Raw genomic sequence first — 7918 nt, forward strand, 5'->3', positions numbered from 1 at the left:
GGCAATTTTGTGGTTGAACCCATGTCCACTAACTAATTATCTATGCCCTTAGGACCATCATTTAACCTCACTAATCCTTGGTTTTGTCTAGTGTAGAAAAGTGATAATTGTTCCTATGTTTTCTTAGGGTCACTATAAGAACTGGTAACATTTAAATGCCCAATAAAACATATGCAATATATGAGACATTTATTAAGCAATAGGCCTTAGTGTTACACAAAGTTCTAATGGTCCAATTTCATGCTAACTGGATCTGAAGCTGGAATTGGCCTTAGATGCAACAGAAGGATGACTTTCAAGTAAAGGTATGGAAAAAGGACAGTAATATGAGTATCATCCTTTCTGTCCTAGGTGTAAATAGTTTTCTACCTCCTTTCAAAGTATGCCAGACATTCGTACTTTCATGGTATCTTTTTGATCTTCTTCACATTTGTTTTCCTAGTTTCCTTGATTTTTTGGAAGTTTAATTCCCTGAGAGATTTTAAATAAGAATGGTAAGATCTAAGATGTATTATTTTTAAATTTTAAAGTCTACACCAATATTTGCGAATTATGGTCTGGATACCCTTGGGTAAAGGCATACATACTTCACACATTAATTTTTTGATTTAACAATATTTTTTGTAGGTTCAACATACTGTTTGGCATTAAAACTCACCTTCATGTGAACAAATTAGGACTACTAGATGAGTTCTGGTAATAACTCACTTTTTTCCTTGACTCTCTAAATAAAACATGACCTGAATGAAAGTAGTAACCAAGTCTTATGCTTCTCTTTTCCCAGTCTCATTACCACCATGTTCCCCATAGGATCTCTTCTAGTACAATGGTGTTCAGTAGATTCTGAAACCAATTTTTAGAATAGTTTCACTTTGGGCTGTAAATCTGGCACAGATATCTGTGATAGGGGCCTCCCCACATCTTTTCTTGTTACATCTTCCCTGCACATCTTTCCTTCCCTCCAGGAACTTTGGGTTTCAACCTGGCTACCTCCCCATCCCTGAATTCACAGGTATTTTCAATGGCTGATGGTTGACTCATTTCACTAAGAATTAAACTAGATATAGATTTAAAATCTTCAGGGAAAAAACATACTATAAAAATATATGAGAGACTTACACATTCTTAGTCTGTTTTATGTGAATTGTGAAAATTAAGAAAAGCCATTTTATCTCTTTGGATCTAATTTTTTTCTGTCTTAAAATTAGAAGTTATTAATAGAAGATATTTCTTCAATGATTGATTCAGTTCACCCCATATCATGACAACAGCAGCTAATAATTACTGATACGCCATGTGCCATGCCAAGTGTCTATTTTTCATCTTCTCATCTTGCCTCATGAAAGAGAAGCACCATAAGTTTCATAATTTTCCCAAAGTCACACAGTTAATCTGTGCCAAAGTTTGGGTTTGAAACTAGGACTGACTGCTTCCCTCCAAAGACACTAATGTGCATATGCCACTATGGAGTTTGGAGACTGAAATTCAGAGATGGGCCAAAAAATGTCTCTGATCATTCTGATAAACCAAAATAAGTGACTGAGACAAACGTCTCAATTACTGGAAATTTGTTAAGCCAAAGTTTGAGGTCATGCCTGGGAAAAACACAAACCACAGAGAAATCTGTAACTTATCTTCTGAAGGGAAATTTGAGAACTTCAATATTTAAGGGTAGACTTACAGAAAAAAGAAAAAAAAAGGGAGGAGGGTTGAGGTGAATCCTTGCATTCTTTTGAAGCCCAGGAAATCTATATTTTACATAAGATAAGGTGAATATTAGAAGAGAAAAAGAGAGTAAAAGAATCATCAATTATGTAGATGTCCCGTGTAGGTGGAAGAATGATCTAATCTTGTTTCTGTTCTGCACCTAGGAAGATAAACCTATAATCAACATTATTAGTGTGGAATCCAACAGACTTTACTTGTAAGAACTAGACTTAGTCTGCAGACCCAAAGTTACTATGGGAGGCCGGCAAGGAATTTCCTTACCAATGATCTATGGGGGCAGTCCTTTGCAGGTGCCTGAGGGCTTTTACTTTTCCTTCGGGCTTATGCATAATGTTAGTAAAAACTATTCATTTGGAAGGGAGTGTTGTATGACTCAGCCTTGAGGCTTCACCTTCTCTTTTGCAAAAGGAATTGAGGTGGGATGTTGCAGTGATTTTTATTTTCTTTTATATTTCAAAACCCAGTATTGAATGAAGTCCCTTCTGCCTCTAAAGTTCATCATCTAGACAGCTTTCTTTCACAATCAAGATGTAATATGTAAAAATCAGAAGGAAAGTGAAGTAATTTGAAAAATTGCAAGTTAGGAGAAAAAATGAGCATCAGGGATTCTTTTGAAAAAGAAAAATCAATTACAAACAAAAAAGTTTGCAGAAACTTTGTAATAATAGGATAATACATTCAGTGTTTTCTATCACATAATTATAGCTACATACCAATTACTTCCTCTGATTTGCTCATAAAAGTACTTAAACTATCACTCTGCTACCCAAATTATTTCCTTCATATAAAAATTGTTAAAGAAAAGTAAGATGTTACCATTGAGAAGCCAAATTTACTCAGCCTTAAATACTTTTACTCCTCAAAGATTTTTCAAAATATTTATTCAGAACAATGATCCAGACAAAAATTGATTCTTTGGGGAAATATGTAGTCACAAAGGTCTGTAGTGTATGAAGTACACAAGTCTAAAGCTATCCAGATCTTATGCATTCACTTAGTACTGTGAGCTCATATTAATTCAGGACCCAAAAGTTAAATACTCTTTAAAAACCCCAAATCCCAGTGTATAACTATATACAATTCTCCCACCAAATCAATTTTAATTCAAAATAGTTCAGGGAATCTTTTCCCAATTTTTTCAATAAAATTGTCATTTTCTAGACTTCTGTACTCTAGCCAATACTTCTGCTATACAAACTTCAGCTATGAGTACAGAAAAAAAAGTGTGAATGTATGAGCATTTACAAAATAAAAATGTAAAAAATGTTATGTATGATTCATTAAAACACTATTTTTAATAACAAAGCAACCACCACAAGGACAACTACCACATCAATAAAAACAAACAAAAGATATCATTCTGTAAGCACTGCAAATATACAGCAATATAGGAATATTTAAATATTAATAATTAGGATGTAAAACATGATGGGATATTATGCAGTCATTAAAAATAGTTTCAAAAAAATAGTTTCAAATTCTTTTAAGGTGTTCCATCCAATAGAACTTTCTGTAATGATGAAATGTTCTATATCTGCACTGTCCATTGCAGTATCCAATAGTTACATGTAGTTATTGAGCCTTTGAAATGTGACTAGTGTGACTGATTAACTATTTAATTTCAATTAATTTAAATTTGAAGTGTATGTATATATTTAGTTTTTAAAGTTTATATGAAACATAGATATAGCATATTTGTACTTACAAAAGAAAAAATAGAGAAAACATTGGCAGTAATGTAGGAAAATTAAATCTGTGCACCTTCAGTAAAACAAATTAGATACATTAGTTCATACATATACATAAAAATATTTGGGTTATGTTCTTTTTTAATGAAACTGCTTGTTTTTATTTAAAATATTGAGAAAGTAAAGAAAAGCTATTTTATTAATCATTATTTCAGGAATGAAAAATTATTAGTTGGAAAATATATCTAAATAAAAATATGTAAATCATAATATTCAAATTATTATTTAAAAATATTTTAAAAGTGTGTACTTCCTGTTCATAACAATATATTCATGCTCTTTTTTGTTTATTTCAAATGATAACAAAATTAATTCTTTGATTAGTGTTCATATATACCTCATCTGTCTCATTAGTTATAATATTATAATCTGTCAGTCATGTCTCCTAGTGACAATGACTATGTATAAAGTATTGTTTTCAGAAACATTTGGAAAATGTTACTGGACTTTCTAACAGATCATATGACAAGGCATCAGATTTTGTTTGTGAAAACCAAAATCCACTTTTATTCCCCTTACAATGAATTTATTTATTCTGTTATATTGTTCTTTCAATTGTTTCTAATTCCCAATCCTCAGTGAAAGTTTATTTCTTTAGAGAATAAACATCTCCTAGCACTAACAATGAACCAATACAATGAAATGTCATAAAACATTCAATTACGAAACAGAATGGGGGCTTCTCCTATATTAAAATCTTTCTAGTTATTGTATAATGTGAGACTTAGTATGTTTGATGGTCTATGAATAATTTATAGCTTGCTCTTTGATTTGACAACAACATTTTTTTATCCCTTGTTTAAGACTCCCCAGTGATTGTAATGTTTTCCATCTCTGATGCAACGTTGGGCATATGCTTTCAGTAATGCCCATATTTGTGGACTTATGAACAAACTTTGATAACCAGCTGGGCTATAAAGAATTGTTGTGAGTTATTTTTGACATTGTTTATTGAAAGGCAAGATCTTAGGCCCAAATCATTATTATGCTTTCCTGAAGCAACATATCTGTGAACCAGGCTATTTCAGGAGTAGTTGAATATATAATAATCCACACAATTTCCATCTCCCTTTGCACATTTTCATGGCCATATAAATGAAAGATTAATATCCTTTAGAGAGAGCAAAGTATCCTCAGAATTTCCCAGCACCTGTATTATTAAAATGTATATGTATATCAAACTCTGTACTTTCATCAACTCTGTGTATTATATCAGGTAATTAATGTTCACTAGCTAAAAGTACCATATTTAAAAAACTTAGGCAAAATAAAAATCATTGCAAGTTATGTGAAGAAAAATAATTTAAGTATTACCTGGTGCATTTCCACATACTTCTTTTTGTGCATTTGGACTTCCTCAGGCCCAAGAAGCAAAATCTAGCCATTCATCTTTGGTATCCTCAGGACAAAGTAGTGAAGAAAAATGCAAAAAGCTTTTGAGGTTCAAAATGGCGGTCGTTTTTTGGAATGTGACAACAGTTTTGAGGGGAAAAATACATTTCAAAGTCTCAACATCGTGGGTTAAACTATTATCTTAATAATTAGGTAGAGAAGAATATCTGATCTGATCTTTTTGACCTTCCTCCTTCTCAAGCACAAAAAACTGAAATTAAATAAAAAATCCTACAAGCCAGGGGAGAGCGAAAAAATAAAGAGTACAAAAAGAAGCAAAGTGATAAAGTAGGAGCATGAGTATCTCTCTGAAGGAAATCTTCAAACTATCCGCCCCTCAGATTGTATCCTCATCCTGGTGAGGGAATACAAAACAACTTTCAGACAGGCTAGAGAATCTGACATATGAATAGAAACCTGCCCTGCTTCTCAAGCAGCTTACCTGGGCCTTCACTGGGGAGATATTTAGAAGTGAGTCAAATCTAAGATGAGATTAACTGAGGCGGCCAACAAGGCTTCTCCTGTTTCCAGAATGGCATGAGGGAGCAGCTGAATTTTCTTATGGCCCCAAGATTTGCATATGTTAGAAGAGAGCAAACTTGCACATGTTGTAGTGGTATGACAAGAGGGAGCTGTGAGGATCAGGACTCAGATATTTTAGAGATATAGATGAGAAGGTGGCAATGGCAAGAATCAGACTGGAGGATGTACACACGTCAGCAGATGATGCCATTGGTAGGTACCAACAGATGTGACAATGCAGCAAAATCTATGGCAATATAGATGCCACCCAAAGAACAATGAGGAGGAAGGAAAAAAACCTTTAGCACTTAAACTTAACCTAAAATACCTTACTTGGAATTGATCTGTGTTATATCAGGCAGAATAGGCATAAAATATTAAGTTCAATGCAGAAAAGTTTGAAGTTACTTATTCTTGCATGCTTGCATTTTGTAAATAAATCACTTGTTAACTTAGCTCTTACTAGAAGGGACCTTAGAAATCATCTAATGGAACCTTGATATTTAACCAATTATCAAGAGACCAGAAGGACTTAAGTGACTCAGAAATATGTAGGTACCCAAGTAATGAGCAGCAGACTCAGAACCAGACTCCTTTGTCCTGCTTTCCAGCAATTATCATTGCCCCTTCATCACTATTAAAGCATCATTTATGAATTTACTGTGTGCTTGACAGGTGAGCACCAATGATGTGTCATTCTTGCCTTCATGGGATATTCAAAATTGCTATGAGTGAGGAGCAACTTTTGCCTCTGGGTTTACTGGCGGCAAGTAAAGGCCATTTTTATTATTAACACAACTCAAAGCAAATTATTCCTTTAGAAATCATCTTTGAAGATTTTATTGCCAAGCTGTGTATTATGTATTAAAATTAGTTTGGAAAATCACTGCCTTCAACTCAAATTTATGACTTTTTTGACTTTAAAGTTTATCTTGCATAGTATGACATTTTTATGAAAGAAATATACTGCAATTAGAAAGAAATTGTACAATATATTTTTTTTTCTTTATTTTCAGTATAAATGCTTTATAAAGCATCTACTTCAAAGCTTAACTTTCAAACCAATTGCTTCAGGCAAGAGGGAATAAAAGCCATTTTTTTCTTATGACTTTTGTTACAATTTTGTCTTCTTTGTTATGAAAGCATAGACACGGACATGTGTAAAATATCTTTTGAGTTCTGCTTTTTGTTTTTTTCTTTGAACTTTATGTCATTCTAATTTTGATAAAATTCCTCAAGTTTTCCCTTTACAAAGCTCTATATATGTGTAGATTCACAGGCTACTTTAAGCCATTCTTTTCCAAAATACTGTGTATTACAGAAAAAAATTCTAAAACCGGATAAAAAACACAGTGAAACAGTTATAAAAAGTATATAATAAAAAATGTTTTAAATATCAAGATCCTGGTAGGTTAAAAGAACCAAGATACAAACACTTAGACAACATAAAACAAGACAAAGCTGATATGAATCAATAGAGTGGATGTATTAATATTTGAGACCAGCTGTCTGTGTAATGCTTGGGCCTTGATGGTAACAGATACAGCAAAATACAAAGCAATATTTTACCAAAAGTAGGATGAAAGGATATCAGGGCTTCCAGTAGTATTTACAGGTATCATTTTTGTGGCTTTTAATCAAAATTCAATGTGAGTTCGAAGCATGTTTAGAAATTCTTTAATTTGATAGTTTAGTAATGTCTTTATGAGTAAGATTGGTGCAAATGCAGCTGTTTGAAAGACAAGGATGTGAGGGTTACATTTTTGTGTTTCTATGGCAACTATCCAGATATTTAATCAATATGGATTTTAATTCACATTCAAAGCATACTACTGAAGATTGTTTCCTAACATTAAAATAGACACCTGTAGTTGACATGATTGTGGAATAATTTAAAGGTTGGTTTTGTAAACTGTTTTAAAAATAAATTATGATTTTAAAATAAATTGTGTTTTTAAAATAAATTTGTTTTTAAACCAGAACAAAACAGTGCAAAACAAAAGTACCACAGAGAAAACTCCAGGACAAGATGACTTTCCTGGTGAATACCGTCAACCATTTTAGGAAGAAATAATACATTTAAAACAGAGCATAGAGAGAAAGGGAACATATCTTATCTCATTTTATGAGGAAAACATTACCTTAACATTATAAAACCTGATAAAAACATTACAAAACAAGAAAATTATATGCCAGTACTCCTCCTAAATGTCACAGTCTTGTCCACGCCTGGACTTTGAAGTGTTTCCCCAGTTCTTGGGCTCCTGGCTTGGATGTTTTATATTAAGTTAGTCTTTTTATACTGAGAATTTTATAGCATTGTTCTACATACATATTGTGAAAGTATTTTATTTTAATCTGTGACATGCCTTTGCATTTTTTTAATAGGGTCTTATAAAAATCAGAAATTTATTTTTATCAATTATGGCTTATCAAAATTTTTATTATATAATACTTCTCATAGCCTAAAAAATTTTTGCCCACCCTAAAGCCTTGAATGTTTCCTCCTACATTTTCTTTTAAAAGTT

The sequence above is a fragment of the Lemur catta genome, chromosome 14 (assembly GCF_020740605.2).
Source record: "Lemur catta isolate mLemCat1 chromosome 14, mLemCat1.pri, whole genome shotgun sequence".
In the NCBI taxonomy this organism is placed as follows: domain Eukaryota; kingdom Metazoa; phylum Chordata; class Mammalia; order Primates; family Lemuridae; genus Lemur; species Lemur catta.